Source organism: Rattus norvegicus, chromosome X, assembly GCF_036323735.1.
Source record: "Rattus norvegicus strain BN/NHsdMcwi chromosome X, GRCr8, whole genome shotgun sequence".
Taxonomy (NCBI): domain Eukaryota; kingdom Metazoa; phylum Chordata; class Mammalia; order Rodentia; family Muridae; genus Rattus; species Rattus norvegicus.
The window spans coordinates 140,500,119-140,527,588 of NC_086039.1; the positions used below are offsets into that span (position 1 = coordinate 140,500,119).

Consider the following 27,470-nt stretch of genomic DNA (forward strand, 5'->3'; position numbering starts at 1 on the left):
TTCAGTGGACTGGGGGAACACCTGAAACCCAGGCTAACATTTTGAAATCTCATGGCAAACTTAAGTGCAGGGTTTTGAGGTTTATATTTTTCTGGGTATATATTTTGTTTTGTTTTTGTTAAGAGTTCTCACTGGCCTGGGACTTATCAAGTAAACTAGGCTGGCCAACCAGTAACTCCAGAGAGCCATCTGTCTGCTTCCCTAGAGCTTTGACTACAAGTGCACCACCATGTCCAGACATTTTTTTTTTTTGGAGCTGAGGACCGAACCCAGGGCCTTATGCTTGCTAGGCGAGTGCTCTACCACTGAGCTAAATCCCCAACCCCCCAGACATTTTTAGTACAGGTTTTTGATATTGAACTTGGGCCTTTGTACTTGCAAGGTAAGCCCTTTGCAGATTAAACTATGGCCTTCGCCCATAGGTACAGATCTTTAAGTGTATAGATGGAATGGTATTCTAAGTTTTTATATTTTACATGTTGCTTTTAATATGTACTTATCCTGGGTTTTATGTCACTGTGAATGAAATCGAACCTCTAATTGTCTTTCCTCCTCCTCTCACATGATGACACTGTAAACAGACACTTTTCATCACAACCAGCTCATGATCAAACCCAGGACTTCGTGCCTCCTAGGCACTCTACTAATCAAGCCATAGCCCCAGGCTTCTATTTTATTTTTTGAGACAGGATCTATGTAGCACATACTGGTCTAGCTCTTTCTATGTAGCCAAGGCTAGCCTTCTTCTCCTGATTCCCTTGCCTTCACTTCCCAAATTCTGGGATACCAGGCGTGTGCCACCATGCCCAGCCATGGACCTACAGGTTTAGTGGTCATTTTAACAATGGACTATGAATATGCGCTGCTCCTGTTTATGAGCTAAAGACAGCACTTGCCATTGCTGTATAGCCAGAGGAAGGATTTTGGAAGCAAAGTTGCTGCAGAAAGTGGCTCATTAGAGGTTTCGGAGGACAATAATTTCAAATGTCCAATTTGAAGGCACTTTTCCCCTTGAAGCTAAATCTTTAACATTTTTATTCTTCACTTTGGTGAAATGCAGAAAGAAGAAATTTTTGAGGGAAAATAATTTGCTATTCTAAAGATGACTATTAGAATAGGGGAGGAGAGATAGCATATGATTGTGATCTAGTGAAATTAAAGACTAATTCATGTATACAACTTCATATACCTTAAACTGAAACCCAAACCTTTTCACTTAAGAAATTGTCAGGGAAGTAGATAAACAAATAGTTAGATTGAGACATGATTTAAGTACTATCCTTAGAACATTTCCTTGCTTATTGTTTTCAATAGTGCTTAAACTGCTAATACTTAAGTTGTTAGACAATCTTCAGGCTATCCTCATGCAACTTCTGCTGTACTTTTCTGCCTTTAGTTCTGGCTGGCCTCGGTTTTCTTACTCCTACTGATCAATTAAATTGCTTTAGTGAGCTATGGTGTTGTACTGTGGCTTGGCCTGGAAATCCCTGCTGGATACACGTCTGCCCAAATGTACAGGAGTAAGCATTATGGCTGTTGTGATTTCGGAAAGTTGCTGTGTTAAATATAGGAATTAAAAGGCCTTAAAGAAAAACAATCAGAAGAAATTACAAGAAATTTGATCCAATGTACTTGGTTGTAATTAAATTCTGATTACCCTACCGTGTTGGTAAAATGTTATAATTCAAGACATTTCATTAACTATTGTGTTTTTTTACTTCCTTAGCATTTAAAGGTGTAAACTGGAAGATGCATTTTATTTTTGCTGACAACATGGTTATTTTCCAGGTTAGTATCTCATCCTCTTTTACCTCTATACAATAATGTCCTTTTTTAGGTTTCATCTTGGAAGAAAACATGGTGTATGCTATAATGAAGAATAGGAGGGAGTTGAATGACTACTGTGTTTCTGTAGCTGCAGTAGTCCCTTACGTTTATGCTTGCACTCATTCTGTCTTTTACATTTTAGCTTTAGCACAGAGGTGGCAATTGTACATGCTCCATTTTGATCTTTGTTTTTGAAGCAGAATCTCAAAATACTTATCATCAGTAAGCACCTTGCATTGCACATCATACCGTGGTGACAATTCATACGGAGCATTTTGTTATCCTCCTTGTTGCTGTCTTCAGTGATTATTTTTTCCTGTCTCTACTTGTCACTGCAGCGTCATTAGTGGCAGTTGTAGGTTTATTTACACTCAATATGGAGGTGGGGCTGCTGCTGTGCAGTGGATGGGAGAGTAGTTCCTTCAGCCCTTTAATGACCCCCACCTTCTCGCTGTCTCTGTCTGTCTGTCTGTCTGTCTGTCTGTCTGTCTGTCTGTCTCTCTCTATCTTGCACTCTCACTCTCTCTCCTGTGTGTGTGTGTGTGTGTGTGTGTGTGTGTGTGTGTGTGTGTGTGTGTGTGATTACAAGTATTTGATACTGCATTTGGCCTTATGTAGCACTGAAGATCCAAAGGACCTTCGAGCTTGCTAGGCAAGCACTGTGATGATCAAGATTATATACTCAGTCCTCCTTTATTTCCTTCTTGTAGCATTTTGAGAGGTTTTTAAAATGTGTATAAACCATTTCTCTGAAAACTGTTTCTTGCAGTGCTTGTCTTTTGTATAGCAAAAGATGTGAACGTGGATGTGTCCTGTTGATCAGCGTTTTCTTTAATAGATGTGCTTTTGTTTTGCATAAATTGTATTACTTTCAATTTTTTGCAGCGCTGGGAATTAAAGTGAACACTTTGCACATACAAGGCAGGTGCCTTTTCTGTTGAAATCTTTCCCAAGGCTGATTTGAATTGTGTTTTGTTCTGTTCTGTTTTGTGCTGTTACAGACAAGGTCTCACTATGTGACCCTGGCTGGCCTAGAACTTGCTATATATATATCAGACTGGCTTCATATTTGTAGCAATCCCTACGTTTGTCTCACAAGTATGGAGATTTGAAGCACCATATCTAGCTTTTATTTCACTTTCTAGATTTTGAATTTTTCTGCTGCTTTTGCATTCTCATCATTGGGTTTTTAATTGGTTCATTTCGTTTGTTTGTTTTTGAGACAAGGTCTTGCCATGTAATCCCAGCCAGGCTCAAACTTGAGTGAGTCTTCAGTTTCTTAAGTACTGGAATTCCTCCTGTGCATTACCATGGTCAGCTTCTTTTTCGGTCTTCCTATAAAGCGTAGCTTGCCAGAGATGGAGAGGTGTTTTACTGACACAGCTGTTGCTTAGCATCTATGTTCTATTACTTTATTCTATTACTTTTTGTTGCTGTGATAAAACACCACAACCAAGGCAATTTATATAAAGGACAAGGTTTTGTTTTGCTTTATGATCCCACAGGAAGTGCCCACAGTGTTGGGGAGGGATGGAAGCCAGTGTCTGGAGCAGGAGGCTGGGAGATCACATCTTCAACCACAAGCACAAAAGCAGAACAGACTGGAATTGGAATTCTCCAATCCCTTCCCCAGTGACATGCATCTTCTAGCAAGGCCATACCTTCTAAAGATGCTATAACATCCCCAAGCATCACCACTAACTGGGGACCAATTTTTGAAACACCTCAGCCTATAGGGTACATTTCTGTAATAGACACACACCAAAACATCTTGTCTATGTCTTAGGATGCAATACCACCTCATTCCCTTAATATATTAATGAGCTAAAGGTATATTTTTAATGGATAGTGTCACTTTTTTCAAGTTTATTTTCCCATTTTGAAAATTGTTTTAGTCTCTATATTTCATGTCTTCTTCAAAGGTCTGAAAATATTGCTATATACATATGTGTGTACATGTGTGCATATACTTAAATGTGTGGTAATATTCAGGCATAGTATTGCGTGCCACAGTCCCAGTACTTGAGAGGCTAAAGCAGGAAGAACCCCCCCCCCCGCCCAAATTTAAGGCTAGCACGATCTATATAAGTTTTAGGCCAGGCTGGGCTACCAAAGGAGTTCCTGTAAAATATGTGGGGATAAAATAATAAACACTATCAATAAGTAGAAAAGTGTGGCGACCCAGAGCTTCACTGGATGTTTGTCCCAATGTTCCAGTTTTTGTTTTGTCTAAAATTTCTCTCCTTCTCTGTGTCTGTCTCTGTGTCTGTCTGTCTTTGTCTTTGTCTTTGTCTTTGTCTTTGTCTTTGTCTTTGTCTTTGTCTGTCTGTCTGTCTGTCTGTCTGTCTGTCTGTCTCAGTGAGTGGGTGGGTGGGTGGGTGGTGTGGTATGTGTTTGTGTGTGGAGAGACCAGAGGAGAACACTGAGTATCTTGCTTCTAACAGTCTCTGCTTTATTGCTTTCTTTTTTCTGGAAATCTCTTAGGACATTTATTATCTTTAAGTTTTAAGTGTTTGGTCACTTTTACAAGAGAACTATTTTCCAGTCTCCTGTCAGAGGATTACTATCTGAGGGTTAGCTTTCTAAGGTGCTTTGTGTGTGTGTGTGTGTGTGTGTGTGTGTGTGTGTGTGTGTGTGTGCCTATGCTTTCAGGGTTTAGTGTGCATTTGGGTATTTAAATATTTTTGAGTCAGCTTCTTTGCTGTGCCTGGTATTCTTCAGCTCAGAGAAGAAGCCTCCAGATGCCTGCTGGGAGGGAGGGAGGTGACAGAAGTATCTACTTCTCAAAAGGCTGTCACAAAATTCTTTCTTTAGTCACTTCCCACCTTTTCCCGTTCGTCATAGAATACCTGCTGCTATCATTTTCTGACCCTTTTATGAATTCTGTAGTGTGAATTGTTTTTTTCTCACATTTCTCACTGCCTGCATGGTTTCGGATAGCCTATTGATTTTCCAGTCCCTGTTTTCCTGTTCTCTATGCTCATGTAGATTCCAAAACCAAATAGTTCTGTAAAATGTTGTTTTATATGTGTGTCTGTGTGCTTCTGTGTTAGTATGCACATGGGCATGCTGGCATTTGCACCAGCTAGAAGAGAGCATCAGATCTCCTGGAGTTGACACAGTTGTGAACTTCCAGGTAGATGTGGGTGATGGGAATCAAACTTGGGTCCTCTTCAGAGCACAGATAACTTCTTTTTTTTTCTATTAGTTTTGTACATGTTACCTTCTATTTCTTTACATTTCCTATTATATATGTGTGTGCACACATGTATATTTATGAAAGCGCAGACATGATCCTATGTAAATAATGATGATTATGGTGTGTGTGTGTGTGTGTGTGTGTGTGTGTGTGTGTGTGTGTGTGTGTAAGTGTGGGTATACTTTGTGGCACAGCATTAGTGTGGTCAGAGGAAAACATTTGGGAGTCAGTTCTCTCCTTCCAGTGTGGAATCCCGGGATCAAACTTGGTTCATCAGGTTCGTGCAGTAGCCAGTTTACTGGAGGAGTTATTGATCCTTTAGTTTCTTTTCTGAGACAAGGTATTTCCATGGGTAACCTATACTGACACAGTGCTCACTCTGTACAGACTAGTTTGTTTGGAGTTTCCTACTGTTGGTGAGATAGTGTCTCACTATACACCCCTTGCTCTCCTGAACTAGCTACGTAAACCTGTTAATTGCATATATCTTTATGCCTCTGCCTACCAAGTGGTGGCTTACAAGTGTGCTACACTACATATAGCTCAGAAAGCAGTCTTTTTATTATTTATTCAGTTACTTTTTAATTGGTTAATTATTTTATGATCCCCCTTGAAGTTTTCTTCCCCTACCACAACCCCCTTCGCCTCTGAGAAGGTGCCCCCTGTATCCCTCTACCCTGGGGCATCAAGTCTTTATAAATTAGTCCATTCCTCTCCCACTGAGGCTAGCCAAAGCAGCCCTGTGCTACCTATGTGCCAGGGGCCATGGACTGCCCATTTCTGCTCATTGGTTGGTGCTCGAACTCTGAGAGATCTGAGTGATCTGGGTTAGCTGATTTTATTGGTGTTCCTATGGGGTTGCCATCTCCTTCAGTTCCTTCCCCTAACTCTTCCACATTAGGCCCTAACTTCAGTCCAATGCTTGGCTGTGCGTACCTGCATCTGTCTCAATCAGATGCTGGTAGAGCCTCTAAGAGGACAGCTATGCTCAATTCCTGTCTGCAAGCACACATGGCATCAGTAATAGTGCCAGGGATTGGTGCCTGTGCATGGGATGGATCCTAAGGGGAGCCTGCCACTGGATGGCCTGTCCTCCAGTCTCTGCTCAATATCTATCCCTGCATTTCTCATCGACAGGAGCAATTTGGGGTTGAAAGCTTTTGTTGGTGGCTGGTGTCCCCATTCCTTCACTGGAGGTCCTGTCTGACTACTAGAGGTGATCTTTTCATGTTCCATCTCTTCAACTGTTGAGAATTTTGCTAAGGCCACCCATATTGAGTCCTGAAAGCCTTCCTCATCCCAGGTGTCTGGACTTTCTGGAGGTTCTATTCACACTATAAACTCAGCAGCTGCGTATTTCCATTCATTGTTCTGACCCTCTGGGCCACTTTCCTGTCTCCTTTGTACCTAATCCTGTCCCCTTCCCCTCCCCCTCTCCTCTCCCACCCATATTCCTCCCTTCCTCTGCCTCCCATGATTATTTTATTCCCTCTTCTAAGTGGGATTGTAGTGTTGTCACTTGGGCTTTCCTTCTTGTTTCCCTTAGAGTCTGTGTGGTGTATCCTGGGTATTCTGAACTTTTTGGCTAATATCCACTTATCAGTGAGTGCATAACCATCCCTGTTCTTTTGGGTATGAGCTACCTCACTCATTTGCCTGCAGAATTCATGATGCCCTCATTTTTAATAGCTGAATAGTATTCCATTGTGTAAATGAATTACATTTTCTGTGTCCATTCTTCGATTGATGGACATCTGGGTTGTTTCCAGTTTCTTACTATTATGAATAAGATTGTTGTGACCATAGTTGAGCATATGTCCTTGTGCTATGGTGAGGCATCTTTTGGGTATATTCCCAGGAGTGTTATAGCTGGGTCTTCAGGTAGAACTATTTCCAAATTTCTGAGAGGCTGCCAGATTGATTTCCAGAGTTGTAGTACCATTTTGCAATCCCACGAGCAATGGAGGAGTGTTTCCCTTTCCCTACATCCGCATCAGCATGCCCTGTTTTTAATCTTAGCCATTCTGACTGCTGAATGATGGATGTCAGGGTCCTTTTGATTTGCCTTTCCCTGATAACTAAGGATGTTGAACATTTCGTTAATTCGTGATTCCTCTAGAGAATTCCCTGTTTAACTCTGTACTCCAATTTTTGAATTTTACTTACTCACTTTACATCCTACTCACTGCCCCTCACAGTCACTTCTTCTCACAATCCATGCCCTATGTCCCCCTCCCCTTCTTCTCTGAGAGGGTGGAGGCTTCCCTGGGTATCCCACTACCTTGGCACTTCAAGTCTCTGTGAGGCTAGGTGCTTCCTCACTCACTGAGGCCAGCTAGAAGAACATATCCCACCTACAGGCAACAGCTTTTAGGATAGCCCCCACACAAGTTGTTCAGGACCCATATGACACCCAACCTGTACATCTGCTACATATATTTGGAGAAGCCCAGGTCCAACCAATGTCTGCTTTTTGGTTGGTGGTTCAGAGTCTGAAAGCCCAAAGGGTTCAGGTTAGTTAACTCTGATGGTCTTCCTGTGGAGTCCCTATTTCCTTTGGTGTCTGCAATCCTTCCTCCTATTTTTCCATAAGGGTTCCCAAGCTCCATCCACTGTTTGGCTGTGGGTGTCTGTATCTGTTTGAGTCAGCTGCTGCGTAGAGCCTGTCATGCTCCTGTCTGCAAGCATAACAGAGTATCAGTAATAGTGTCAGGAATTGGTGCTTGCCCATGGGTCTCAAGTTGGGCTGGTTATTGGTTGGCCATTCCCTCAGTCTCTGCTCCACCCCCTACCCCTGCATTTCTTGTAGGCAGGATAAATTGTGGGCTGAAAGTTTTGTGGATGGGTTGATGTCTCTGTTGTTCCACTGTGGTTCTTGTCTGGGTACGGGAGGTGGCCTCTTCAGGTTCCATATCCTCACTGCTGTGAGTCACAGCTAAGATCACCCCAACTGATTTTTCTGTGCCTCATCTATCTCAGGTCTTTGTCTTGTTCTGGAGATGCATGCCCCCCACCCCCGGTCACCTCTCTACCTGCCAGCTGAAGATTTCCATTCATTCTCATGGCCATCTGGCCCTCTTTCCTGTCTCTCTACACACGTGATGCTGAACCTCCTCATTCCCCTCTCCATACCCTCTTCCTCCCAGTTCCCTCCCTACATCTGTCCTCTGGGCCAAGCTAAGCTGCTCTGAGCAGCCTGTTATACACTCTGGGCCTCCATTCTCTGGCCACCTCTTCCCCTAACTGCATCAGACCTGTGTATCTTGAGTCATACAGGTAAGTTTTTATTTCCTCACCCATCTTCCATGCTCTCTGAGCCCTCTTGGTCAAGCCAACCTCAGAGCAGCATGGTATCCCAGGGGAAAGCTCTATTCTCTGTCTATTCTCTACTCTGTCTATTCTCTACCCCCACCTTCATCAGACCTGTACCCCATTTTTAAATTGGGCTTTTTGTTTGTAGTCTAACTTCTTGAGTTATTTATATATTTTGGATATTAACCCTCTGTCAGATAGGATTAGTGAAGATCTTTTCCCAATCTGTAGGCTGCAGTTTTGTCCTATTAACAATGTTCTTTGCCTTACAGAAGCTTTTCAGTTTCAAGTGGTCCTATTTATTAGTTGTTGATCTTAGAGCCTGAGCCATTGGCGTTCTGTTCAGGGAATTTTCTCCTGTGCCAATGTGTTCTAGGCTATTTCCCACTTTCTCTTCTATGAGAAGTGTATCTGGTTTTATGTTGAGGTCTTTGATCCATTTGGACTTGAGATTTGTGCAGGGTGATAAATAGGGACAATTTGCATTCTTCTACATGCAAACCATCAGTTAGGCCAGCCCCATTTGTTGAAGATGTTTCCCTTTTTCTACTGTATGGTTTATTTGGTTTTGTTTCTGTTTTTAGTAAAAAATCAAGTGTCTGTAGGTGTGTGGGTTTATTTCTGGTTCTTCGAGTCTATAACGTTCATCTACCAGTCAGTCCCTCTACTTATTCCATGCATTTTTTCACTATTTATCTGTAGAACAGCTTGAGGTCAGGGGTAGTGTTTCCTCCAGAAGTTCTTTTATTGTTCACAATTGTTTCTGCCTATCCTGGGTTTTTTGTTTGTTTGTTTGTTTTTCACATGAAGTTGAGAGCTGCTCTTTCAATATATGTAAAAAATTGTGTTGGAATTTTGATGGGAATTGCATTGGGACATTCTTAACTGCTAAGCACCTCTGCATCCCCCTTAACTAATAATTATGATTTTTATCTTATTTAGCTATTAAGAATTTGATGCATGGATACGATGCATTTTGGTGATATCGTTTCCTTTTCTTCTTCCAGCTTCTTCCAGATCTTCTGCATCACCCTATCAAGGTCATATCTTTTCTGTTTCTTTTTATCCCACTGATTACAGTTAGTTAAATGTATGTGTGTTGATGCAGGGCCATCCACAGAAACATGGGTCGAATTCAGGCCCAAGTAGTATTGCTCAAAAGTCACCATATCAAACTTCTTTACTACTTTTTACATATGTGATCATTAAATTTTTCCAACTTTTATTTTAATTATGAATTATGTTTTGCCAAATAACATTTTATGTTAGGTTTTTAGTTTATCTCCTTAAAGGTATATTTGAACTCTCATTTGTTCTTTTTTTCCCACCTTCTATGTTCCTGCTTCACTTAAGCCCCACCCCGAACCAAGCATTTTTATGACCTTAACTAAGAGGGCAGTTAATATCTGGTCACCTGCATACGTCAAAGAAAAATAACAGAAGCTCTTGGGGTAGGAAGATAACTGAGGCCAGAAGTGGGTGTCAGAACCCTTGGGACTTTGAGCTGGTTGGGAGCTGCTGTGTGGGTCCTGAGAATTAAACCCAGTTTCTCTGGAAGAGCATCCAGTGCTCTTAAGCACCAAGCCATCGTGCCAGCCCTGCGTTTCTAATTTTGTGTTCCATTCTCTTTAGTATATGCAGGTTTTGTGTCTCTTCAGAAAAAGTTTTGTCTTGTTTATGCTGAGAATGTAACTCAAATACTTGTGTATGCTAGGCAAAAACTCTACCCTCTGAGATACCGCCCCATCTTGTAAGTTAAGTCCCTTCTTTGCCTCCTGGTGACCAAATATTAACCTGCCTCTTAGTTAAGGCCTTGCTTCTTAGTTCCTTTCCCTCTTCTTATTCAAAATGTTCTTCTTTTATTGCTCCTTCTCTAGTATTGACATTTTCTCTTTTTAAGTCATGGCATTAGATTACATTTAACTAATATTAATCAACTGTGATTTTTTTCTCTTAGGATCATTTATTAAAAAAAAGTAAAATAATCACAAGCTGAATGCAGAAACACATCAATACATCATCCATCTTAGTCCAGTAGATTTCATTCAAGACATGAAGGGATGATTCAATATGTGGAAATCCATTGATATAATTCAGTATATAAAAACTGAAAAAAGTCACATGATTATATCATTAGATGCTGAAAAATATCGGGAAAATTCCATCATTTCTTTTTTTTTATAGACACCTTCACACTCTTTACTCCCTTTACCTAATACGTCCATAATGCACAAACAACCTAAAGAATCCAATTAAAAGAATCGAAGTTTACAACACGGCGGGACAGCGAGACCGCCATGGTTCTATATCATGACACAGTGAGTGAAGGGTTAATTTGGAATTTCTGCTCCATAAACTGTTCCCAAATGGTTTGCTGCACCCATAAGAGATAAACACACAATACTGCCGCTGCTGATCCGTAGCGTGGCTTCTTTTCTTTTCTTTTCTTTTCTTCTCTTTTCTTCTCTTTTCTTCTCTTTTCTTCTCTTTTCTTTTTTTTAAGATGAGCACAACTATTATCATTTTGTAATTAAAAGCATAAAATATATCTAACACCCAGTCCAACACTACATCAGTTATACAGAATATTTAGTTATCCATTCCATTATTATCCATTATTTAAGAAAGGCCTAAAATCTATATTATATCTTGCTAGCTTGTACACTATCTGATAACTATCCAATAAAATATGTATTTTCAGAGTTAAACAGCCTGATAGGCTATGAAACTAGAATCAGTCTTCAACCCCATCAGAAATCTGAGAACGACCAAATATCTATACACATAGGAAGCCTAACATGGCTTCCAGAACTGAGAGGTTGTAGAGACAAATCTCCACTAGTGCAGTCACCTGTTAGGAACATGTGAGTGCAAGTCTTCAGTCTTCGGGCCCAAAATCAACTGACAGACTCTTGAAATGGAGATTTTGAAGGGCTAATCACCCTGTCTTGGCAGAGTTTATCAGTCAAATATTCTGCATAATTTATCCTTTTCTGGACAGTATAGTCTGCAGATGAAACAGGCAGTTTTGTCAAGTGGCTGCCTAGCCACAAATTATTTCCTCACCTGAAGGTAGAGATGTTCACATTCTTCGTTAAATCCACCAAAGGGGAACAGTTAGGAGCAGATATGTCTCAAAAAAAGATAAATAACTTTAAATCTCATACTTTGTGGATTTCTGACGTTTGTGAAACCATCTATGTATATGAGACTATCTGAACTGTTGTCTTTATATCTTTTTTTTCAGTTACTGCTGTACTTTATTGTGTTCAACCAAATCACCATGTTACAAAAATAGCAAGCTTCCATAATAAAAAATAAGGCTCCTCTATCCAGCACCAGATAGCATCATTTTACTTTCAAGCCTAGAAATTGCACACTTGTATATAAACCAACCGAAGATGAGGATTGAGAGTTCATCTTGGTGGATTTTTCCTTTGATGAATATGAAGTGTCCTTCCTTATCTTTTTTGATGACTTTTAATTGAAAATTGATTTTATTTGATATTAGGATGGCTACTCCAGCTTGCTTCTTCTGACCATTTGCTTGGAAAGTTGTTTTCCAGCCTTTCACTCTGAGGTAGTGTCTGTCTTTGTCTCTGAGGTGTGTTTCCTGTAGGCAGCAGAATGCAGGGTCCTTGTTGCATATCCAGTTTGTTAATCTATGTCTTTTTATTGGGGAGTTGAGGCCATTGATGTTGAGAGATATTAAGGAATAGTGATTATTGCTTCCTGTTATATTCATATTTGGATGTGAGGTTATGTTTGTGTGCATTCCTTCTCTTTGTTTTGTTGCCAAGACGATTACTTTCTTGCTTCTTCTAGGGTATAGCTTGCCTCCTTATGTTGGAGTTCTGTAGGCTTCTTGTATGCCTATGGGTATCTCTTTTTTTAGGTTAGGGAAGTTTTCTTCTATGATTTTGTTGAAGATATTTACTGGTCCTTTGAGCTGGGAGTCTTCACTCTCTTCTATACCTATTATCCTTAGGTTTGATCTTCTCATTGAGTCCTGGATTTCCTGTATGTTTTGGACCAGTAGCTTTTTCTGCTTTACATTATCTTTGACAGTTGAGTCAATGATTTCTAGGGAATCTTCTGCTCCCGAGATTCTCTCTTCCATCTCTTGTATTCTGTTGGTGAGGCTCCTATCTACAGCTCCTTGTCTTTTCTTTTGATTTTCTATGTCCAGGGTTTTTCCATGTGTTCTTTCCATTTTTAATTCCTTCAACTGTTTGATTGTGTTTTCCTGGAATTCTTTCAGGGACTTTTGTGTCTCCTCTCTATGGGTTTCTACTTGTTTATTTATGTTTTCCTGGAATTCTTTCAGGCATTTTTGCGATTCCTCTCTGTAGGCTTCTACTTGTTCTCTAAGGGAGTTCTCCACGTCTTTCTTGAAGTCCTCCAGCATCATGATCAAATACGATTTTGAAACTAGATCATGCTTTTCTGGTGTGTTTGGATATTCCATGTTTATTTTGGTGGGAGAATTGGGCTCCGATGATGCCATGTAGTCTTGGTTTCTGTTGCTTGGGTTCCTGCGCTTGCCTCTCGCCATCAGATTATCTCTAGTGTTACTTTGTTCTGCTATTTCTGACAGTGGCTAGACTGTCCTATAAGCCTGTGTGTCAGGAGTGCTGTAGACCTGTTTTCCTGTTTTCTTTCAGCCAGTTATGGGGACAGAGTGTTCTGCTTTCGGGCTTGTAGTTTTTCCTCTCTACAGGTCTTCAGCTGTTCCTGTGGGCCTGTGTCTTGAGTTCACCAGGCAGGTTTCTTGCAGGGGAAAAGTTGGTCCTACCTGTGGTTCCAAGGCTCAAGTTTGCTCGTGGGGTACTGCCTAAGTCCTCTCCGCGGTGGCAGCAACTGGGAAGATCTGCGCCGCTCTTTCCGGGAGACTCCGTGCACCAGGGTTCCAGATGGCGTTTGGTGTTTTCCTCTGGCATCTGGATGTGCGCAGAGTGCAGTCTCTTCTGGTTTCCCAGGCGTGTCTGCCTCTCTGTAGGTTTAGCTCTCCCTCCCACGGGATTTGGGTGCAGAGAACTGTTTATCCGGTCTGTTTCCTTCAGGTTCCAGCGGTGTCTCAGGCGCAGGGGTCCTGTCACTCCTGGGCCCTCCCCTACGGGAACCCAGAGGCCTTATACAGTTGCCTCTTGGGCCAGGGATGTGGGCAGTGGTGGGCAGTGTTGGTGGTCTCCTCCGCTCTGCAGCCTCAGGAGTGCCCACCTGACCAGGCGGTGAGGTCTCTCTCCCACGGGGTTTGGGAGCCTCAACTGTGATTTTAATTTCATGTAACTCCACTTATTAAGTCTCGTTAATGTTTCCCGAGTGATTGGAGCCCTATTCTTCACAGATACTGAATCATTTCCCTCTATATCTTACTGTAGAAGCTTCAGAGGGTTTTTTTGGTTGTTGTTGTTTTAAATGAGTTTTGGGTCAATTTTTGTTCGAGCTGAGAAATATAGATAAGAGTTTCTGTTTTCCACACAATACTAGAGAAAAGGATGCAGTTCTTAAACTCAGAAACCAGATATGGTTTGTGGGCTATTTTATACTGGGGTTGGAGAGATGGCTAATGGTCAAGAGCACTGTCTACTCTTACACAGAACTCGGTTCAATTCCCAGAACCCACATGGCAGCTCACAACTGCCTGTAACTCCAGCTCCAGGAGATCTGACAGCTTCACATAGGCATGCATATATCAATAAATATAAAATAAAAATAAAATCCTAAGTTGAAAGAATTTCTCAGTTTATAAATGAATGTGGATTTGCATTCATATGCAATAAGACTATATGCACATATATGGGCATATTTGCCCTTCCAGAGATCTTGAAGATTGGAAAATTATTAGGTAAGAACCTTTCATCTATGTAACCTGAAAAGTGATAAATACTAGACTCAGTCAGTGGTGAACGAATGATTGACTAGCATATCCAAGCCTCTGGGTTAAACCTTAGCACTGCAGAAGAAAGCACAAGGTGATAGACAAGGAAAAGGCAATGTGATTTGATGGCTATATATTGAGGTATTAAACTGGAAGAAAGCTTGGTTGATGTGACATTCGGTATTGGTTTAGTGACTCTGGTTAAGTTCCATAGCTTCTCTGAATGCCCGTTTCCTTGCCTGTAGTACCTATGTCGCAGAGCTGTTTAGAGACATACATGAACCGAGTGACTGGGAAATTGTTTATGAGCTCTAAAATGTTTTGTCCTTCAAGTTTCTTCATGTGCTCTGTTCATTATTCTACTCTCGTATTTCCAATGTTTCATTGTAATTTATTAGTCTTTGTCTGACTCTATCACCAGTGTTTGTTTCTAAGCATATTTTTTTGATTTCTCTTTGAACATCAGAGCTTGGCATGTATTCAGCAGATGCTTGATGAATAGGTAAGTAAATGTTTTATGTGGAAGACGGACTCAGGTGACCCAAGTTCAACTCTAGTGTTTCTGCTTCTCATGCCATTACAAAGTCTAGAAATAATAAGGTTGACAAAGAAACTTTCAGAATGAAAAGCATGACTTTGCAGAACAGTTATTGATTTGTTAAACTTTCACATTAGCATTCTAGAACACATTTCCAAAGGAAAATTGTTGGGATGGGTTAATTGAGTTTATGTCTAAGAAGGAAGATTATGACTTGTCAAGTGAGAAGCTGAAATTAATCTCAAAAGTAGGAAATTTGGCAAAGGAATATTATGGCCAAACAAATTCATTCAAGCAGAGAGGTATTAAAAATGTTGTGAGAAGTGTGGTTAAATCATCAGAAAACAAGCTTCCCTATAAGGTACAAAACAAGACACAAGGCAGAGGTTTTGTTATTGTTTGAAAGAATTTGAAACTTTATTTACAGAAGTATATTTAGGGAGGAGACTACATATACCTATTGAAAAGGGTGTTGCTAGAAAAGTTCAAATTTGCAAAAGGGAGTGAAGTATAAATAGTAAAATGAATGCATAAATGGTGGAAATTAGTTTAGAAGTCACCAAATGAAGAAGAGAAAATATCCAGCCTCTGCACGAGAAGAGAGACATCAATTGTGAAAGCTATTGGAACCCTAGTTTTGAAATGTGCCTTGCAGGAACTGACAATGGAAGAGTCATTCCTGAAAGTAGAAGCAGCGTTGAAGCTGGTACAGCTCCTGGACTGGCTGCTTCCCCTTTCTCTCGTGGTAGATGTGATTTTGGGGAGAGTTCTGGGATAGATACCCTATTATAGAGATGTTTTCAAAGGTTGACATTTATTGCAAACAGTCCATAGAAAGAGTCTGTTAGGAGCCTGGTGTGATGGGGTATGACTTTAATCGTAGCACTCGGGAGGCAGTGGTAGGTGGATCTCTGTGAATTGGAGGCCAGACAGGTCTAAAAGGCAGTTCCAAGACAGCCAAAGCTACAAAGAGAAACACTGTCTTGAACAAACACCTAAACAAAAATCTGTTATAAACATGGTCAAGATGATCACTAGAAGATGGAATGTTAGTGGTTTTCTTCCAAAAGACACTATTCAGATTTGAAACTATGTGCACTGATTACCTGATATGTACATGATTCTGACATGGTAATGCTGTCTTTGACATCAGAATCTATCCTTGTACCTCATTTGTTTTAATTAGAGGAGTTAGGTGGGGGAAGCTTGCTCCTAAAAAGCAAATCAGACATTAAATTCCCAAGTCTGTCTCTTTAAAAAAACAATGGTAATGATTGTGTATGTTATGTGTGTATGTTGTAGTGATGGTAGGGTGTGTGTGACATGTGCCACAGTACATGTATAGAGGTCACAAGGCAACTTTGAGGATTGTTATTCTCCTATTATGTGGGCTTTGGAGATTGGAATTGAATCATGAAACTTTCATGGCAAGTGTCTTTGCCACTGAACTGTCTCACTAGCCCTTAGCTCTGCCTCTTCTCAGTTGTCCACTTGTTATGAAAGTTTTTAGTATTTTAGAAAGATATTAATAATGACCGTTGTCTCTCCCATAATTCTTACATTTTTTTGGTGTGTGCGTCACTCATCTGATTTCTTGTCCTTGTTTTTGTCTCTTGTCACCTGTTCTGCTGCTTTGTTGTGTTGCTTTTTAAGACATTTTATTGAATCTCTCTCTCAACCATTTTATTGAGGTTTTAATTCCTCCTGTCATATTTTTAACTCCCAAGAGCTCTTTTATTACCTCAAAAGTCCTCAAAATTTCTGCTTCTTGTTTTATGGTTGTAATATCTCTCTGCTAATTGCTCCAAGGATGCATATGATAGATATTTGTAATCATTCTAAGTTTGAAGGCTCCTTCTTAAGGGAGCAGACCCTTCAGTCTTCTGCTGAGGTGGGGAAGGGATGTGATTGACCTGTGAGTAGTGGAGAAGGGAATTTGTAGGTTTCTTAGCTTCTTATGCTAACTTTCCTAGTCTCTTTTTATGCATTCTTTGAGAAGGACTTGGCCTCTGAACACTATTTAGCCTTTATGCAGCTCTCAGTACAAATCCAGTTGTTTCTCAGCTTCCCCTGCTGTGAGGTTGGAAGGCAGCTTTCTCCGATATATTGACTTAGTTACCATTTTGTAGAGTTAAAATTTATTCCAGAGATTTTCCTTTTTATGTCATCCAAACTTTTGCAGTTATGACCTTTCATAATCCCTTTACTATAATGTAATGTTATCAGGGTTTTGAAAAGAGGCAGATCCAATGCATGAGTTCCACATTCTATCTTTAGTCAGACTCCTGTTAGTTCGATCATTATGTCATTTATGACAATGTCTTTATGTTTTAACTACCACATTAGATAGAGTCTATTTTGTCTCCTTCCTTTTGCCACATATTTCCACAGGTTGAGCCCCCCAACACACACACACACACACACACACACACACACACACACACACACACACACACTATGCTATATGTTAATCTTCCAAAGAAATCGCACTTAATTTTAATAAATTGGAGTTTTAAATATCCTCAGTTAATTTTTATTTTATTTTATTTTTTGAGCATGGCAAACATAGATTAAAGTGAGAAAGAACTCTTGAATGTAGGAGGGGCTCCAAACAGAGTGAATACCTCTTTAATTCATCCTCAATTTTGATGGGATAAAGTCTATTTTCCTTAACATTCAGACTCTCTATCTATATTTTTTCAACCAGGTATTTTTGGTATTCTAAAACAATCATGCCCATCCCCACACCAACACTTGACTTTATCAGTACACTAATTTATCTGGAACAAGTAGAGACACAATGAGTATTGCCTGGTGATGAAGCTGGTACACTTAGCACTTGAACTGTTGGTTTTGAGTACATCATACAGCCTGTTTCAGACTAGGTTCCAACAGTATGCTTTCTGTATACATTGTTTATTGGGTTCATTATATTGTCTATTAGTATAGTAATCTATACCTTATTTATTTTCTGCTAGATTTTCAAGATGCAAGTATGAGAGGATTTGTAAATCATATTTTATAACAAATTGCTGTTACATGATAGCATGTTTAAGTCTCAGCTCAAGGACCAATTTATATATTGTGATATAGTATTTCTTATAATTAAATAATTCCACCAAAAGAACATTCTGACATTTGCATTAAATATGTTTATGACATTTTCCTGGAAGTATGTTGTAGAATGATATTCTCAATCTTCTTCCTCAGAATTGTCTTTGCTGATGTCTTTATTATGAATCGAATTCTGTGGATGGAAAGTTCATCAGCTGCTATCTCCTTTCGTACACTCTCAAGGCTCTTTGCATTGTGCTCTGGAATTTCCACATCACTGAAGGTTTAGGGAATGGACTTTGGGAAAAGGGAAGAGGTAAATGTTCAGATAACTGCTTTTGACTTTTGAGCGATGCCTAAAATACCTTATTGTGCATATGCTATATAAATACAAAAATATTACTGAAAACAGCATTATAATCATTTATTGAATTGTCAGTATAAAAATAAGTAAATAAAAGACAGTAACATGTTAAAAGATACTATTTAATATATTTTCCACATTATATGTTATTTACATTTCTTTTTATCTCTAATGAACACAATTAAAAGGGCATATTATAGGAAAGTTGACATCAACTACCTTAGAACATAAATGTTTGTATAGTGGGAGGAGAGGGCAAAGAAACAGTGAGAAATAGGATGATCAGTTACTGATCTGAACTTAGCTTAATTTTGCATAGAGGGGAAAATAGAAACAGGTTGCCTAAAAAAGACTAACCCTGGCCAGTCTACAAGGGGACAGTACAAAACTAGTTTGAGATAGCAGGTGGGAAGTTTAAAAATGATGAAAAAGGAGATGAGATTCTATAGAAAGTGGGAGAAAGAAAAAAGATCACTGTTGACAAATTCATTGATAAATTTATTTAAAAGATAAATTCTTAGGTAAGATTGGAGAGAATTTTTAAACACGCTCATTTATTATTAGTATAGTCACAAGTAAATCTTGTCATGTGCTCTGAAATGTATCTGGAAAGGCAGATACTCAGGGCTGCAGGTGTATGTTAGTTGGTTGAGTGCTTGGCTACCATACAGGAAGTCCTGGGTTCAATCCCTCTCAAAAACGGGCTTTGGTGGCATATGCCTGTGTGTAAGTCACCACAGCTGACTTCAAATGATAATATTTGTTATATTAAAGAAAATATACCCCCAAAATTATTTTACCTGTTACTATTTATGCTTTTATGCAACCAGTAAAATCTTAAAATGTATATATGTAAATAATGCACTGTATGTCTGTTTACATCATACTTTTATTGCACAGGATTGATCTAGTTTTAGCCTCCAAGACATGCATGTTCGATTCAAGTTCAAGATTCTGGACTGTATTGCAATAATGTCTGTGAACTTATTTGTTTTATTCACTCTTATTTTTATTTTTAAACAGTTTGAACTTCCAGTTCATACACAAAAGATCCTGAGTGTGAGTCCCCAAAGGACTTTCCTTACAAAAGCAACTATTTCCATTATACTTGGTGGTCTTTTAGCCTTTGGCTGTATTTTTCTGCAACTTTCTTACATTCTAAACTGTTTTTGGTGAGTACTGCACCTCAATAAATTCAAGTTTAGTTTAATACCTAATAATAGTACATATTTATAGTGTAATAGTATAGTACTTGTATGTAATGTTCAAAGATAAAATCAAGGAAGATGGATAGTGTGTACCAAATTAATATAAGAGGAAGTTCTAATGTTCAAAAGCCTATTAAGCCTGTAAGTCTAGCTGCAGTGGACATAACAGCCTCTTTTGGTTTGCACGCATGCACATGTACACACACACACAAACACACACACACACAAACACACACACACAACTATTTTTTTTTAAAGGTTAGCTTTAAAAGAGTAGTAAAGTGCAGTAGCTGTGTTGTTTTTTAATAATACTTTGACCATAGTCTTTCAAACAAACCTGTCCTGGAACTATCTCTATAGACTTGGCTAGCCTTAGACTCAGAGACCCTCATGTCTGTGTTGCAAATCTTGGAATTAAAGGTGTGCGCTACCAGGCCTGGCTCAAACAAAAATTTTAAGGCCTCAAAAATCAGATTTAGTTGTGCCCATTAAGAACTTATTTTTCTAAACTAGTATTGTGACAAATTGGTTGGAAAGGAAAGCAGTGAAACCTGAAACTGTCAGGTTGGTAATGTAGCTCCATAGGACAGTGCCTGCTTCACATTTCTAAGGCCTAGGTTTAATTTCAGGAAAAAAATCTGTCAAAAAAGTATCAAAACAGGAATCAGTATTTTCTATACTGAAAAAAGAGTGTATAACATGTGCATGTTTGTTAATTATCTCCCTAACCCTAACCCTGATATTTATCCTCACACCCAAATATATATAATTCAATTTATGATTAAAATGGAGTAGTAATTTATGTTTTTCTCTGTATTCTCAAACGGCTTTAAAAATTAATCCTAATTAAGTTAATCGTGCTGGAGACTGGAAGTAGTGCTTTATGTGTTCAAAGCGCGTGCTGCAGCACTGACTTTTAGCCCTAGTGCTCTTTTTAAGTTTGTACTTTAGAGACAGTCTCACTAAGTTACATAAACTGGGCTTCAGTTTGTGATCTTCCTGTTTTAGCTTTCTGCGTAGCTGAGATTACAGGCTTGTCCAGTCATGCTTGGCTTCAGAAGACTTTTAAAAATTCGTTGGTCTTCCCAACATAATCAGAACAGCTTTATAATAATAAAGGCAGTCACTTAGTTCTTTTAGATTGACCTAAATACAACCCACATACATATTTTTTAAAAGACACATGTTTGAAGGATTAATTAACAGAATTATGTGTACCACACTATGAGGACATAGTTGGAGAGGTCACATATCTTTAGAGCTTCAAAGGCAAAGACATAATTGATTCTGTAATTTTCTGGTATATAATGTATCTATTGGTATTTTGACATTTACAGCATTTTGCTTCTAAAAATAAAGTATACTTTTAAATTTGTGTAGAAATATTGATGAGTTCCAAGTGAGAACTTAGTAAACAGTAAACAGAGAAACATGGGTAAGTGGCTACACTTGTTGAATCTAGAAACGATGGGGCTCAAACCTGAAACTGTGTTAGTAAGACATTGTCTTCAGTACTGTATGGTTGGATGGAGGTTTAATCCCAGCACTTGGGAGGCAGAGACAGCAGATCTCTGAGGATGGCCTGGTCTACATAGTGAGTTCTAGTTTCAGGACATCCAGAGATATATAGAGAGACCTTGTCTCAGAAAGTGTGTGTGTGTGTGTGTGTGTGTGTGTGTGTGTGTGTGTGTGTGTGTGTGTGTGTGTATTAGAGAATTGTTTGATAGTCTTTTGGATAGATTTGGACTAATCTTTCACTTTGTAATGTTGAAAACTTCAAATCTTGTGCTTGCTTTCAGGTCTCCTCATATGTACTACCTGTTAGCCTTCCTTCTAATCTTCTTAATTCTTATGATTTCCTGTTCAGAAGTAACTGTTCTGCTTTGCTATTTCCGGCTGTGTGCTGAGGTAAGGACATAAATATTAATGTTACTTAAGTATTCTAAATTTACATTATTGGAATTAGTGTGTTCTCAGAAGTGTATTGAAATAAATATTAACTTCGTGGTTTTTACTACTTGGAATAAGTTTTATATTACGTTCTCCTAATGATATATTTTGACTTTGATGTAGCTACAGAGTGCCACTTTGATGCAAGATTGAAAAAGAAAGTGATTTCTCTTTGAGTGGTACAATAATTTCTGCTTGTTATTCAGTTAACGTTGAAAAATATGACAGTGGGGGGTGCTGATTTGAGTATAAAAATATGGCAGTGGGTGACTGATTTGAGTTTAGACATGTAAAAGACCTACTATAGTGGTTTTTAAAAAATAATTAAAGGTTTTTTTTGCAGCTTCAGTCAAGATTGTATTTTGTGGGATCGAGGTAGTTGCTTTACAGGGCCCTTTCTCCTCTTCACTGATATAAGACTTCTGGTTATTTCACTGATATAAGACTTCTGTTTATTTCACTGATAAAAGACTTCTGGTTATTTCACTGATATAAGACTTCTGGTTATTTCACTGATATAAGACTTCTGGTTATTTCATCCTCATTTTATAGACCCCAATGCACTTGAATGACTGGTAGTGTCGTAAAGTAGTGCTTTGCTCTTTTCAGTCTCCCTTTAAAAATGATTTATTTTACTGTGTGTGTGTGTGTGTGTGTGTGTGTGTGTGTGTGTGTGTGTGTGTGTGCATTCCTTAAACTGATAGGCCATCTCCCTAGCTCTACATTATTTCAGAGTTAGGGTTGGAGTTAATCTTAGATTAAATCTCAAAAATTGTGTGTGTGTGTGTGTGTGTGTGTGTGTGTGTGTGTGTGTTACTGCATATGTACTGTACTTAGCTAGTGGTGTACTCTCTGGTACATTTTTATCATAAAGAGAATGTGTTACAATTACTAAGGAACCTAAAGAAAAAAGCATACTGTGGGTATATTTTTCTTCTCAGAAAATATTTGGGCATCTTAAACATTAGTTATTAACCAGAAGAAGTCATGGTACCAAATATCAGTGTATATATATGGCTAGAGTTTATTATAGAACAAAACCACACATCATTGCGAGCAAGGGAAAAAGGCACACTTCATATGACATGGCAAGACCAGGCTGCATATTGACCTCAGTCATGTCGCTCATGGATCCTAAATTTAGCCAGTGAAAAAAATATTTCATTAGGTATAAGGTACATCTTATATTTCCTTTTTGTAGTTCTAAATATTTTATTTTTATTATTAATCTTTAATCTTTTTTTGCAGTCCAGTCGTTATCCCCCTCCTGGTTTGCCCTCTGACTGTTCCTCATCCCACCCCATCCCCTTCTGCAAGTAGATGTCACCCATCCCCATCCCAGCAGACCTCCACACTCCCTGGGGCCTCAAGTCTCTCCGGGGTTAGGTTCCTCTTCTCTCACTGAAGCCAGACCAGACAGTCCTCTGCTGTATATATTTCTATAGTACTTTTTCTTGTATCTGACCTGAGCCATCACGAGATACAGCACTTTTTCTAATAATTGGTTTCATTATGATGTCTTCTTACACCTTTAATTTTTTAATTATAATTACATTTCTTCCTTCTCTTTCCTCCCTGAATAACTTCCAATTCACCTGCCTTGTTCTTTCAAATGCTGTTATTTTTCATTGTTTTTGTGTGCATATATGTATATACATATATTTTCCTAAGTACAACCTGCTCACTCTGTATAATATTGCCTGTTATGTATGTTTTCAGGTCTAATAATTTGTTATGCAATAACAAATTAGTGCATGTTTCCCTAGGGAAGACTATTTGCTGCATTTTTTTAGTGGATATTTTAGTTAAGTACATTTCATATGTTATCCTCTTTCTTGGTTTCCACTCTGGAAACCTCCTATTCCATCCTCCCTCCCCCTGCTTCAATGGCAGTGCTCCTCCACCAGCACATCCACTCCCACCTCCCCACCCTGATATTCCCCTATACTGGGGTCCTGCCTTGGCAGGACCAAAGGCTTCTCCTCCCATTGATGCCCAACAAGGCCATCCTCTGCTACATATGCAGTTGGAGCCATGGGTCTGTCCATGTGTACTCTTCATATGGTGGTTTAGTCCCTGGGAGCTCTGGTTGGTATGGTTGTTCTTATGGGGATAAAAACCCGTTCAGCTCTTTCAATCCTTTCTCTAATTTTTCCAGTGGGACTCTGTTGTCAGTTCAATGGTTGGCTGTGTGTATCTGCATCTGTATTTGTCAGGTTCTGGCAGAGCCTCTCAGGAGACAACTATATCAGGCACCTGTCAGCAAGCACTTCTTGGCATCAGCAATAGTGTCTGGGTTTGGTGGCTGTTTGTGGGATGCATGCCCAGGTTCTATTAGTCTCTGCTCCACATGTTGTCTCTGTATTTCCTCCCTTGAGTACTTTGTTCCACCTTCTAAGAAAGATTGAAGCATCCACATTTTGGTCTTCCTTATTCTTGAGTTTCATGTGGTTGTGGATTGTATCTTGGGTATTCCAAGCTTTTGGGCTAATACCCACTTATCAGTGAGTGCACACTATGTGTGTTCTTTTGTGACCTCACTCAGGACATTTTCTAATTCCATCCATTTCCTAGGAATTTAATGAAGTTATTGTTTTTAGTAGCGGAGTAGTACACCATTGTGTAGATGTACCACATTTTCTGTATCGAATTCTCTGTTGAAGAACATCTGAGTTCATTTACAGCTTCTCGCTATTATAAATAAGGCTGCTATGAACATAGTGGAGCATGTGTCCTTGTTATATGTTGGAGCATCTTTTGGGTATATGCACAGGAGAGGTATAGCTGGGTCCTCAGGTAGTACTATGTCCAATTTTCTGAGGAACTGTCAGACTGATTTCTACTGGTTGAACCAGCTTGCAGTCCCACCAACAATGAAGGAGTTTTCCTCTTTTTCCACATCCTGGCCAACATCCATTGTCACCTTAGTTTTTGATCTTAGCCATTCTCACTGGTGTGAGGTGAAATCTCAGTGTTGTTTTGATTTGCATTTCCCTGATGACTAAGGATGTTGAACATTCCTTTAGGTGTTCCTCATGCATTTGATATTCCTCAGCTGAGAATTCTTTGTTTAGCTCTGTACCCATTTTTATTTTTTATCTTTATTAACTTGAGTATTTCTTATTTACATTTCAATTGTTATTCCCCTTCCTGGTTTCTGAACCAACATCCCCCTAATCCCTCCCCCTCCCCTTCTCTATGGGTGTTCCCCTCCCCATCCACCTCCCATTACCACCCTCCCCACAACAATCACATTCACTAGGTGGACAGTCTTGGCAGGACCAAGGGCTTCCCCTTCCACTGGTGCTCTTTCTAGGATATTCATTGCTACCTATGAGGTTGAAGGCCAGGGTCAGTCCATGTATAGTCTTTGGGTAGTGGTTTAGTCCCTGGAAGCTCTGGTTGCTTGGCATTGTTGTTCATATGGGGTCTCGAGCCCCTTCAAGCTCTTCCAGTCCTTTCTCTGATTCTTTCAACGGGGGTCCCATTCTCAGTTCAGTGGTTTGCTGCTGGCATTCGCCTATGTATTTGCTGTATTCTGGCTGTGTCTCTCAGGAGAGATCTACATCCGGCTCCTGTCGGACTGCACTTCTTTGCTTCATCCATCTTGTCTAATTGGGTGGCTGTATATGTATGGGCCACATGTGGGGCAGGCTCTGAATGGGTGTTCCTTCTGTCTCTGTTCTAAACTTTGCCTCCCTATTCCCTGCCAAGGGTATTCTTGTGCCCCTTTTAAAGAAGGAGTGAAGCATTCGCATTTTGATCATCCGTCTTGAGTTTCATGTGTTCTGTGCATCTAGGGTAATTCAAGCATTTGGGCTAATAGCCACTTATCAATGAGTGCATACAATGTGTGTTTTTCTGTGATTGGGTTACCTCACTCAGGATGATATTTTCCAGTTCCAACCATTTGCCTATGAATTTCATAAGGTCATTGTTTTTGATAGCTGAGTAATATTCCATTGTGTAGATGTACCACATTTTCGGTGGAAGGGCTTCTGGGTTCTTTCCAGCTTCTGGCTATTATTAATAAGGCTGCTATGAACATAGTGGAGCACGTGTCGTTGTTATATGTTGGGGCATCTTTTGGGTATATGCCCAAGAGAGGTATAGCTGGGTTCTCAGGTTGTTCAATGTCCAATTTTCTGAGGAACCTCCAGACTGATTTCCAGAGTGGTTGTAGCAGTCTGCAATCCCACCAACAATGGAGGAGTGCTCATCTTTCCCCACATCCTTGCCAGCATTTGCTGTCATCTGAGTTTTTGATCTTAACCATTCTCACTGGTGTGAGGTGAAATCTCAGTGTTGTTTTGATTTGCATTTCCCTTATGACTAAAGATGTTGAACATTTCTTTAGGTGTTTCTCAACTATTGGGCATTCTTCAGTTGTGAATTCTTTGTTTAGCTCTGAACCCCATTTTTAATAGGGTTATTTGTCTCCCTATGGTCTAACTTCATGAGTTCATTTTATATTTTGGATATAAGGCCTCTATCTGTTGTAGGATTGGTAAAGATCTTTTCCCATCTGTTGGTTGCCGTTTTGCCTTAACCACAGTGTCCTCTGCCATACAGAAGCTTTGCAGTTTTATGAGATCCCATTTGTCGATTCGTGATCTTAGAGCATAAGCCATTGGTGTTTTGTTCAGGAAATTTTCTCCAGTGCCCATGTGTTCGAGTTGCTTCCCCACTTTTTCTTCTATTAGTTTGAGTGCATCTGGTTTGATGTGGAGGTCCTTGATCCACTTGGACTTAAGCTTTGTACAGGGTGATAAGAATGGATCAATCTGCGTTCTTCTACATGCTGATCTCCAGTTGAACCAGCACCATTTGCTGAAAATGCTATATTTTTTCCATTAGAGGGTTTTGGCTCCTTTGTCAAAAATCAAATGACCATAGTTGTGTGGGTTCCTTTCTAAGTCTTCAATTCTATTCCACTGGTTGGTCAGTCGGTCTGTCTGTCTGTCTGTCTGTCTGTCTGTCTCTGTACCAATACCATGCAGGCTTTTGTTTTTTTGTCACTATTGCTCTGTAATACTGCTTGAGTTCAGGGATAGTGATTCCCCCAGAAGTCCTTTTATTGTTGAAGATAGTTTGAGCTATCCTGGTTTTTTTGTTATTCCAGATGAATTTGCAAATTTTTCTGTCTAACTCTCTGAAGAATTGGATTGGTATTTTGATGGCGATTGCATTGAATCTGTAGATCGCTTTAGGTTAAATGGCCATTTTTAGTATATTAATTGTGCCAATCCATGAGCATGGGAGATCTTTCCATCCTCTGAGGTCTTCTTCAATTTCTTTCTTCAGAGGCTTGAAGTTCTTATCTTATTGTACAGATCTTTTACTTGCTTGGTTAAAGTCACACCGAGGTACTTTATATTATTTGGGACTATTATGAAAGTGTCGTTTCCCTAATTTCTTTCTCAGCTTGTTTATCTTTTGTATAGAGGAAGCCTACTGATTTATTTGAGTCAATTTTATACCTGGTCACTTTGCTGAAGGTGTTTATCAGGTTTAGTAGTTCTCTGGTGGAACTTTTGGGATCACTTAAATATACTATCATATCATCTGCAAATAGTGATATTTTGACTTCTACCTTTCCAATTTGTTTCCATTGGACCTCCTTTTGTTGTCTGATTGCTCTGGCTAGAACTTCAAGAACTATATTGAATAAGCAGGGAGAGAGTGGGCAGCCTTGTCTAGTCCCTGATTTTAGTGGGATTGCTTCAAGTTTCTCTCCATTTAGTTTAATGTTAGCTACTGGTTTGCTGTATTTGGCTATTACTATGTTTAGGTATGGGCCTTGAATTCCATTCTTTCCAGGTCTTTTAGCATGAAGGGGTGTTGAATTTTGTCAAATGCTTTCTCAGCATCTAATGAAATGATCATGTGGTTTCGTTCTATCAGTTTGTTTATATAATGGATTACATTGATGGTTTTCCGTATATTAAACCATCGCTGAATGTCTGGGATGAAGCCTATTTGATCATGGTGGATTATTGTTTTGATGTGCTCTTGGAGTCTGTTTGCCAGGATTTATTGCATATTTTTGCATCGATATTCATAAGAGAAATTGGTCTGAAGTTCTCATTCTTTGTTGGGTCTTTGTGTGGTTTAGGTATAAGAGTAATTGTGGCTTC

General features: G+C 39.4%; 1 pseudogene; it reads left to right on the plus strand.

Annotated features, from left to right (window-relative positions):
• Tm9sf2-ps1 (transmembrane 9 superfamily member 2, pseudogene 1) overlaps window positions 1–27,470 on the plus strand; it is a 137,937-nt pseudogene that overhangs the window by 104,941 nt on the left and 5,526 nt on the right.